This window comes from Vicugna pacos, chromosome 5, assembly GCF_048564905.1.
Source record: "Vicugna pacos chromosome 5, VicPac4, whole genome shotgun sequence".
In the NCBI taxonomy this organism is placed as follows: domain Eukaryota; kingdom Metazoa; phylum Chordata; class Mammalia; order Artiodactyla; family Camelidae; genus Vicugna; species Vicugna pacos.
This window is the reverse complement of record NC_132991.1, coordinates 64,046,720-64,058,446: the sequence shown is the minus strand read 5'-3', so window position 1 is coordinate 64,058,446 and position 11,727 is coordinate 64,046,720.

Sequence of the window (11,727 nt, the reverse complement as noted above, 5' to 3'; positions counted from 1 at the left end):
CCATTGGTTGTTGTAGTTCAAAACTTTAAAATATATATTAATCCTTTAACCATATCTGAACAAAATGCCTCTTTCTAAAATGTCAAGTCTTTATTCCATAGAAAGAGATACTCCGTTGTTTTTATCCTTTCTGAGTATGTATATTTAAATTCATCTTCAGCAGTCAATGCCTGCAACACTGTGATAAAGCGTTTTGAGGGGAAATCATATTTTTGATAACTTATCAAGTCAGAGAAATTCTGAAGAACGTTATCTTATTTTCAAAAGTCAGTGTTACCAAAAGACAAAGATTTATGTGTTTTAAACTTCAGCTTTGTTTGTCTCTCAGCTAAAATGATACAAAAAGAAAAAAATGACTATTTCGATGATGCAGAAAAGCAATGTATGAAACTAAGCTATAAAAACCATAAATATGGATGGAATATAACATCAAGACTGGACATCACACACAGACATACAGATTCCTGAGATAGCCTGATGTGTGGTTTTGCTGAATTATATGTGGTTATTGACAGTAATCATTGAGGGAAACATTTTCACTTCCTATATCTGAGCTGCCTCTTTTAAAAGTCTATAGACTTCCAGTTATAGAAAATTTTAGAGTTTATCTAGTTCAGCTACCTCATTTACCAGGTAAAATTATTGAAACTCAAAAGATTAAGTGATTTCCCTATGGTTACATAATTGTTTAGAAACAGCTGGGCATAAACTTCTGACCTCCAGTTTCTTTAAAGTTAATTATGTCTTAACTCTTTTTCTCAAGTGTATTTAATCGTGTTCTTTCTAAGTATTCTCTTAACTATATTTGATGCTTTTGGATTTCTCTCATTTAAGAAACAAATTATACTTTTCCAAGAATCAAACCCTCTTTCTCCTTAGGGATATAGTTAGTGTCCAATGTTGGTTAAGTATGAACTTTGCAGTGAAACAGACCTGAATTAGCATCAAGGGCCCATCACTGATTATCTTTGTGATTTAGGGAAATTGTTTAAGCTTTATAAGCTTTAGCTTATCCAAAAATAATAAGGTTAAATGATTGCCTTTATTTTTGTGGTAAAATATCAAATTATGTGAGCTATTATATCATTCAGTCAGTATGGATAGTGTAAACTCTTGATATATACAAAGGTGATTTTCAGGTAGTTTGGTGAAAAAGCCAGAAAATCAAATAACTTGCTTTTAGATGATGTCATTCAATACTGTTTTTGCAAATATATGTGGTTGCTATGATAGAATTAAAAACCAAAGTAATAAATTTGCACCTTGCTTGAGGAGTTTATTATTTATTGAAGAAGACAGCTAAATGAAGAGAGAAGATAGCAGTATGGTGTTGGGATTCAGGAGTTGGATGATCTGGCAAAGTATTAGAATGAGGATCTACAAGTGGTGGGCTTGGAGTGCATATGGATAGAGATTGCTCAGTGTCTGAGCATAAAATGGTAGGTTGTACGGCTGTTTTGTGTCTTCTTGCTCATAAACGTTTCTAAGTTTAATCAGACTTTGCTCTGACATTTACTTTCACTATAATACTGCAGAAAGGTTATTGAAGAAGGAAATGCATAGATTTCTCTTCCAGTCACCAGAGGCCACTGACATTCACAATAAATAAATGCTGGAGAGGGTGTTGAGAAAAGGGAACCATCCTACACTTTTGGTAGGAATGTAAACTGGTACAACCATCATGGAAAACAGTGTGGTAATTCCTCCAAAAACTAAAAATATACTTACTACATGATCCAGCAATCCCACTCCTGGGCATATATCCAGAGTGAACTCTAATTTGAAAAAATACATGCAACCTAGTGTTCATGGCAGCACTATTTACAATAGCCAAGACATAGAAACAACCTAAATACCCATCAACAGATGACTGCATAAAGAAGTTGAGAAGTTGTGATATATTTCTATAATGGAATACTACTCAGCCATAAAAAGAATAAAATAATGCCATTTGCAGCAACATGGATGGACCTGGAGCTCGTCATTCTAAGTGAATAAAAAAATCTAAGAAAGAAAAAAAAATACCATATGGTATCATCATATTTGGAATCTAAAAAAAAGAAAAAAGAAGACACTAAAGAACTCATCCACAAAACAGAAACAGACTCACAGATGCAGTAAACAATCTTACGATTACCAGCAGGGAAAGAGGGTGGGAAATGATAAATTGGGAGTTCAAGATTTGCAAGTATTAACTACTATACATAAAAATAGATGAAAAACAATTTCTTCTATATAGCACAGGGAACTATATTCAGTATCTTGTAATAACTTTTAATGAAAAAGAATATGAAAACTAATGTGTATGCATATGTACAACTGGGACATTATGCTATGCCCCAGAAATTGATACATTGTAACTGACTATACTTCAATTTAAAAAAAAAGGAGAGAAAGAAAAAAAAAAAGAACTTGGTATTACTACCTACCAAATTGGTTAAGATAAATGCATGACAGATAGTCCCCCACTGCTTAAAAAAGTCATCTTTGAAAAAATACAAGAATATATTCAGCATTTTTTCCTAAAACCTGAAGCTGCTCTGTTAATGACCTGATTCAATGCCTTGAGTACTCACAACATGTGATGTCAACTACAAAACAACTGTATCATATACTTACTTTTAGGCATATTTTAATAAAAACCAAACTATGGAACTGAAATAGAATTGTACTTTTTAAAAACACAGATGTACTGGAATCTAATAAGAGAAATGAAGGAGATCAAAGTTTCAGACATGGAAATTTTTGAGGTTTTCTTGGACAGCAGGATGAGAATAGGAAGAGACAAAGAGACGTCATAACTCAATGGAATGAAGATCATCATCTTGAACAATAGGATTTTTGGAGTCCCTACAATATGGAAAACATTGGCAAAGAAGTCAATGATCTAAAATAAAACTTCGTGCCTTTAAGGGGTGATAATAGAAATATAAGTAGAAGAGAATGAGGATGTCTAAGATGAGAAACCAGTGTGGGCTCTTAGATGAAGACTAAACAGCATTTTCTTTTCCTTTTCTTTGTTCAGCCAAAGAAAGCTTCATCTTCTCTCCAGGAGAGAGGACACATTAAGAAACTTATTTGGAATTGAGGTATTAAAAAGTATAAGGACCGATTGAAATGACTATGAATGGGACAAGGATCTCTCCAGAAAAATCTCCTCTAATTTGAGCTCCTATTGTCTGTTTTGAGAGCACTCTGGCTTTTTGACTTTTATTTCAGACCAGTATTTCTTGAGCCCCAAAGTGCACTCAACACCCAACTATAATTTTAATATCAAAGAGTAGAAGCTAGAGAAAAATTAGCTGTCACCCAACTGCTTTCTCTACTTCCAAGAAATCATCCTTTCATGAAAGAGCAAGTAAGACATTTTTAAATTAAAGAACCATGGTGACGAGTTATTCTTTTCACTTTGGGTTGAATAAGCTGTGACCTTTATAGTGTGTTATCTAAAGATATGGGGTCATAATTCACATATTGTATTCTAAATGACACATCCCTCTGACTATATTTCCTAGCTTTTTAATGAGGTCTAAAAATGCCCTTTGGTCTTCTCCTTGTTCCCAATACAAAGACATATTTTTTTAGTTGTTGAAGACATGAAATCTTATAAAATCTATCTTTTCCAGTGTAAGCCTTGCTTAAGGCAATTAAGACTTTAAAAAATAATATATCAAATGAGATAAAATTACAGCAGTAATCTAAAAAGAGAGGGAATCTGTAATGTTACTCCTAGATTAGTCCAGGATATGTTGTCGGACAAATTTAAAATAGCTTTTCATGCCTAAATCATCAATAAAATAAACATTGCTTCAATATTAATTATGTGCCCATTTTTCTTTTCTGTAATTTAATGGTAGGAAATGAAGACTAAGAAGTAGTCTGGGCATTATCCTCCAGCCCTTCTGACCTACTGGAATTTTCTCCCTCTCTCTCTCTCTCTTCTTGCTCTGAACTTTTCTTATATATTTTCTTCAAATCCCAAAGCAACCAAACACCCTTCTTGAGCCCCCATGAATCAAATTACAAGTCTGTTTTATTTTAACCAAATAGGCAATTTAACTCTTTTTTTTTTCAATTCATTCTCTTAGATCCATATTTGTCCTGGGATTTTACTCTCAAACAGAATGCCCATGGGCAGACCTTTCCAAACTAAAAGCATTATTTATTGAAATGAGGAAATCAATTTGAAGATAGGTTCCATTTTAAATGGTGCCTTTTTGTTTTTACCTCCTATTGTATTTACAATCGTAAATTACAGTTTATATATACTGTTTACTAAATCATTACAAGAATGCTGTAGACAAGGTAATTGTAACACTTTTGCTGGAAAATGTACACAGGCTGTCCACATTTGTTCCCAGCCTCTTCTAGTGCTTATTGTGTAAAGACTAAAAGTCCAGCAACTGATTTTCCTAACTCCTTTGTGAGAAGGGTTGTGCCGTTGGAAAGTAGAAGATTTGGAAAGAAGGCAGGTGGCAGTCATTTTTCCTCCAACACTGGTGAGTTTTAGCAGACATGGATTTTACATAGCAACAAAACTCCCTCATTTCCCTAAGAGTTACTAGTTTGGGCGACTGTGGAGAAGTGATTTCCTAAAGTTTTCTGACATCTGGATATTTGTACAAGTTTCATAATCTTCAGATTGCATCTTCTCTGAGCATTCCTTAAACGTTTAGTGATTTCCCAGTTCTTCCAAGTTTGTAAGTATTTACTTTCTACACTCCAGCATGTACCAGTTAGCTGTTTCTTCACAAATGCTATTTAATATGGCCAGCCCAAAGTTCAGGGGTTTAACACAACAATCACCTATTCTCATGAATCTGCAGATTTGGGGGGTTGGCTGACCTAATCTGTGTGTAATTGAGCAGTATGGTTCTGCTTCAAGCTGTCTGTCTGTCTGGGCTTGGCTTGGGCAATTCCATTCCACGTATGTTAAATCTCAGGTCCATGTGGAAGAGGCAGCAGCTACCTACCTTCAGGGGGAGTCTTCTTATGACAATAGTACAAGGGGGCAAACAGAAACATGAAAAGACTCTTAGATCTTTGGTTCAGAACTGGTGCCTTATTACTTTTGTCTATATTCTACTGGCCAATGTAATTTACGTGGCCACCCTTAAAACCAAGACCTTGTGGAGCATACTTGTGGAGAAATTATACCAATGGTGTTAATCACAGGTGTTAAATTATTGAAAAGACAAGACTCTGCAGAATCTATTCATGCAGAGCTTTAATAATGGTAAAGGGTGTGGTGAAGCAGGAGAAAGAAGGCACAGTAGAGAGGGCCAAGTTGCCCAGGATAAACTTTGTCTTTGGATCATAAACCACCAAGAGGTGTGTGAGATACCTTGATTTCAAATAAGCCAATCTCTTTGGTTAAGCCATTATGTGAAACAGTATGGAGATTCCTTAAAAAACGAAAAATAGACTTACCCTATGATACAGCAATCCCACTCCTGGGCATATATTTGGAGGAAAGTATAATTCAAAAAAATACATACACCTCAGTGTTCACAGCAGCACTGTTTACAATAACCAAGACATGGAAATAACCTAAATGTCCACGAACAACCTAGAGATCATCATTCTAAGTGACATAAGCCAAAAAGAGAAAGAAAAATACCACATGATGTCACTTACATGTGGAATCTAAGAAAATGACACAAATAAACTTATTTATAAAAGAGAAATAGACTCACAGACATAGAAAACAAACTTATGGTTATCAAGGGTTGGGGGAAAGAGAGGAGTGGAGGGATAAATTGGGAGTTTGGGATTTGCAGATACTAGCTACTGTGTATAAAACAGACAAAACAAGGTCCTACTGTATAGCACAGGGAACTCTATTCAATACCTTGTAATAGCCTACAGTGAAAAAAAAGAAGAGGAATATATATATATAAAAATATATATATATAAAAGTATAATTGAATCACTTTGCTGTACACTAGAAATTAACACAACATTGTAAACCAACTATACTTCAATTAAAAAAAAAACTAAAGAACAAAGAAGTCAGTCCTATCTGGGGAGGAAATGTCTTTTACACTTCATTGCTCATATAGCTAAAATCAAGTTGCATGATCAAGTTCAATAAGAGAAACTCAAATAACATAAGCAAAACCAGGTGTAAATCACCAATATATGTATTTCTATAAATAATACTGGCAAGTTCATACAGACTTCCCTCTGGCATGTTTTGAACTCTAGCTCAGGACTACACTAGTCATTTGTTTGTGTACTTTATTCAGGTTTGGTTAAGGGTCAGTATCATGACTCTTGGAATCCCTGGAGAAAAGCACAAGCTTGCAGTGCACACGTTCTGCTAATGACGAGGTCATGACAAAGGTGTAGAGAGTTGAAGCCAGTCATTCTACCTTCTACAAGCCTAGTTGTACTTGGGAACATAGAGGCTGCTCTGTTTCTTTTCAGGGAATTCTGATGGACACAGCCCCAAGGTTGAAATGAAGACTGAAGATAAAGTTAATCTAATTAGTAAGCTATACAACTGGAATTTGGAACAAGATCTTCTGATGGTAGAAACAATGCCATTTTCACTCTACCAAGTAGCTAAGTCAGTGTGTAACTAAGATGTGGTATGATCAAGAGTCAGTGAGAATTGCTAAGTAAAGCTATGAAATGGGCGGTTTGGCATTGGCATCCCACTGACTTTCCTTCTGGTAGCTTTATAGCCACATGTCCATCTCTCTCTCTTTCACACACACACACACACACACACACACACACTCACACACACACACACACACACACACACACACACACACACAAGTCTTGGAACCCTTTTGGTACACTGCAGATTCTGAAATATCTAGTTAGCTATCCCATAAGATCTGTGCTTTTCAAACTTTAATGTACAGATGAATTACTTGGTTATCAGGTTGAAGTGCAGATTTTGATTCAGGAGGTCTGGGGTAGACCTGAGCTTCTGCATTTCTAATATATGTCCAAGTATTGTGATGCTTTTATTCTGATGGACTGCTCTTTAAGGATCAATGCACTAGAATAACATTTCCCTACATCCCTAATCTCTTCCTCCTAGTTCAAAACCTTCTCTTTCTGTAGCACATTCCTTCCAGGTTCTTTTTGAGGTGACAATAAAAAAAGGTTTCAAATGTTTCAAGTGTTTCTCTTATGATAAATGAAACAAAGGTTTTCTTCTAGATATGGCTTTATTTATTGCCTTTAAATCTTCTTCAAACATGCCAAGGAAGACTATATTTAGGGCGAGTTAGGCCCTTCAGTTGTATCTCTGGATTAGGTCAACTCAAGATGCTGACAAGACTTGTCTAGACTAGACTGTCCTACTCTCTGCTCTTTATCTATAGGTAACTAATCAATCTTTTCTTTTAACCTCTGCTCTAGTAACAGGAATGATTGCATCTTCTTTTGAGCATGAGTTTTTGTCCCATTCTGACAAATTGGGATATTTCTTTGCATTGTGATATTTCTTTATACTCTTTGCAAGCAGGAGTCTTGATTTTGAAGCTTAGTCCAAGAGGTGGGTAGAGCCAAACTATCAGATCCTGGGTCTCACCTTCTAGGAGGTGCATATTTTCTGGGCCCTGACTCTTGGTAATCATTGCCTGTCTGTCAGGGTAGCCCCTCTTCTTTCTTGCCAGAATTCACAAACATCAGTCACTTGGTCAGTCTATCACTGTGCACACTGAACAATATTCTGATGTGAGCATCCAGTTCAAAGTTTCTCACTGGCTCCCTGTTACCTTAAGAACAAAGTTCATGCTCCTTACTATGGCTACTAAAACCCTTGTGACTTGCCTTCTACATGTCTATCCAGCTTCCTCCCTCACTGTGACCTCATTCTACCATCCTGAAGTAATGGAACACCTGTATTTCTGTGATTGCCTCTGCTGCGTTCTGCTTGCCCACATTTGTTCGTGCTATCGCCTCTTCCTGGAACGCCGATTTCCCTTTCCTTTATCTGTTCAGCCTCTGCTCACAATTTACTTCTCAGATGGTTTAGATACCCCCAAATTACCCTGCTTTTAGTTCTTGTGTAGAAATGTCAGAGCTTGTAATAATGTTCTTGTCAAGATGTGTGCTTGGAGACTGAATTTAAAGGCAATAAAATACTCTTCTGTAGCCTAATCCCCAGAGCTTAGCATTGCAATTGATATTTATTTTTTTAACAAATATTTATTGAGCAAGTACAATGTGCCTGTAGCTGGGCTAGGTCCCTGAAATACACAATGAACAAGATGCTCAAGGTACGCCCAACAGCTGAGATAGGCCATAAACACAGAATTTAGAATATCAGTTGAGAAGTAAAGGAGACCTGCTATAGGATTAAAGAAGCAAAGATGTGGGTTGCCTCCCCTGGTTCCAGGAGGAGTCTGGCAGGCATATAGGGGGAGCTTAAGTTCATGCTACACTTGTGGGTTGAAGGAACTGTTGAATGAATTACTTAGATGAATGAATGAATGAAGATGCAGTTTTTTCTTCTTGAATAAATTTTTCCCCCCCCATGAACCAGTGAAAATGACAGCTAGGCTTCAAAAATAAGAAATTCAATTTGTGGGATTCTGAAAACCATTTTCTTTAGTAGCTTTTCAACACAGGTAGTGTTGGCTTGTAATGACAACATTTGACAGCCTGCCTCTTACAAGTTAATTTGAATTACTATGACTAAATAAGGGTGTCTGGGTATATCTCTGTATCAGTGGAGGCTCCTGTGAAATAGGTAGGTATCAGAACCAGAGAAAGGAATTCAAAGGCTACAAAATACATTACTGAATACTTGTGTGGAGGATGTTAGATAATGTTAGCAATGTGGTTCAAGCACTTTCTTAGAGCAAGGCATTCCATATACAGATTCACATTTTGTCAAATATTAAAATGCGATGCTTGATAAGGTGCAAATTCTCCAGATCTGTAGGATCTGAACTTTCATCTAATTAGCTTATTTTCCTCTCTAAGTTTCAAGTTCTCTATTAATTATTTGTGTTCCGTCACAGAACAATTTCTTCTTGGGTTCTAAAATTCTGTGTCTCAGATAGAGTAGGTGTATTAATTTTCTCTTGCTACATGAAAAATCACCACAAGCTAGTGGCTTAAAACCATACATTTTGTTAACATTGTACAAAATATCTTCAGTCCTATAGGTCAGCATTCAGGTGGACTTGGCTGGGTTCTCTGCTTAGGGTAATGTAAAGCTGAAATCAAGATGTTGGCCAAGCTACATTCTCATCTAGAGAAGAATTAACTTCTAAACTTATTTGGGTTGTTGGCAGAATTGAGTTTCTTGTTCCTTTAACTGAGATTCCTGTTTTGTTTGTTTGTTTTTGTTTTTGATACAATATTGGCCAGTGTTTGCTCTTAGTTTCTAGAGACTGATCTTAGGTCCTTTTGAGGTAGCCCCCTCCATCTTTAAAACAGAAAAGTTATGCTACATCCTTCTCGTTTTTCCAATCTTTGCCACTTCCTCTGCCACCAGCCAGAGAAAATGCTCTGCTTTTAAGGGGCTCATGTGATTAGGTCAGGCCCACTGAGTTAAGGTCAACTGTGCCACCTAATAGAGTCACATGTTCTGCCTACACTCAAGGAGATGAAGTTATTTGAGGACACGGGTCATTTTGGGGTCATTTTAGAATTCTGCCTATCACAGTGGGGGTGGAGAAGAGTCATTGGCAAAACTTGTTTCTTCCTAGAAGAATGTTGCAACCGGTCTGTGTCCTCTGAATTTCTTTCTCATGTTAAAAAGGAAAAAACCCAGTCTTTCCCTCGTGTTGTAGGGAAAAACCTCAGTTCGTCCATCTCCTGTGTGTTTCTTCCCCTTTACTTCTACACTGAAAGCTTTACTTTTGACATTTCTGGTTACCAAATGTGGAGGTTTTCCCACAAACAAGCAATTTTCAGACCCCCTGCTGGTATCAGAGAACTGAACTCAATTCTGACACTGTCTGCCTGGAGATAGCATCAGGTTCTACAGATTAAGGGCTCAGTCTCCCGAGACTGTCCACCCCTCATTCCCCACACAATTCAGATTTCATTTGCAAGCCCAGGTTGTCACTTGGGCTTCTGATCAACCGACTGTAGATCAGAGGTTCTAATGACTCCCCCTCAGGTTTGATTAATTTTCTAGAGTGGCTTATAGAACTCAGAAACATTCATGAATGTTTTGCTAGTTTATTGTAATGGGATATCATAAAGAATACAGTTGAACATTCAGATGGAAGAGATGCGTAGGGCAAGGTATGTAGGAAGGGATGCTGAGTTCCCATGCCCTCTCCAGGCTCGCCGCGCTCCCAGCACCTCCATATGTTTGCCCATCTGGAAGCTCCCCAAACCCTGTCTTTTTGTTTTTTTATGAAGACATCATTACATAGACACGAATGATTAAATCATTGGCCTTTGGCAACTGATCCAGCCTCCAGCCTCTCTCTCCTCCCTGAGGTCTGGGTGGGACTGAAAGTTTCAGCCCTCTTACTTCAGGGTTGGTTTCCTGGCAACCAGCCCCCATTCTTAGATTCAAAATTTACTTAATTAATATAACAAAAGACACTTTTTATTGCTCTCATCATTTAAGAAATTCCTAGGGTTTTAGGAGCTCTGTGTCAGGAAGTGGGGGGCCGAGATCAATTTATTTTTTCCATCTTGTGCATCTGAAAAGGCCACCTAGTGAAGTCACCAGCTGAGAAATGCTAATTTTACAGAGTGAACTGTTTCTGTGGAAGTAATTCCATTTTTGACATAGCACTTGAGTTTCTGTAATAACATCCAAAAGGAGAGTGTTGCCAGACACCAAATTCTAGGATAGAAATCAGAAAAATCTGTAATCTGTTCTCACATCTATTATAAATCAAGTAAGATCTTATATGTGTAAGCAGCATATATATATTCTGTCCTCTGTTCAAAAAGTAGATTTTCTTGGCATTGTCAAGAGGCTGAAGGATTAAATTTAAGAATCAACTTGGAGAGTAGGAAATGAAAGTGCTGACTTGGGGAAACAAAAAGAGAAATAAAAAAAAAAAAAGAAAAAACAAATTGCCAACTATTTCTCCAGCAAAGATGGATTTGCTCAGGATCAGCAGAGAAGCATAGTTCAGGGTCTGCAACCATGGTGAGCCACGTGCAGGCCCCCACACAGCAAGGGAAGGAGACTGCTTTCACAGAGGGAAAGAGGAAGTGGGAGGGCTGAAGTAGACGGTTCAGGGCTTTCATTGGCTGAGTCCTTGTCAGGAAAGAAGCGTCTTCTTCCTTTCAGGCTCTGCTGTCATCTTGGGGTGTGAGAGCTCCCCATTCTGGTCTCCCAGATCTGGTTAACTGAGACTTCTGTTTATTAATTTTTTTTTTAAAAAGAAAGTGATTATCTAGAATAAATTTATATTGGATGATAAAGTGTGAAAATCTCAAACTCTTTTTTACTTTAGAAATGTAATAAATATACTCAGAATCAGTCTTTGATTTTGATCAAGGTACTGTTTTGAAACTTTGAGTTATTGCACAGAATTTTCTTTCTTTAACTAAGGAAAGCATCCAGCTAATTCGCAGATCCTACATGCTCCTGGCTAGTCATACAAAGCTCCAAGTTCTTTAGTTTATAAACACAAATTTCCCTTCTGAAAAATGGCAGCCTTATTGGAAACATTATTTAGCCACCTAGGAGGACTGCTTGAAAAACCAGTATGCATATTTTTAATTAACTTATTTAAACACTGAGATGTACACAATATAAAGAATTCATTGATAAGA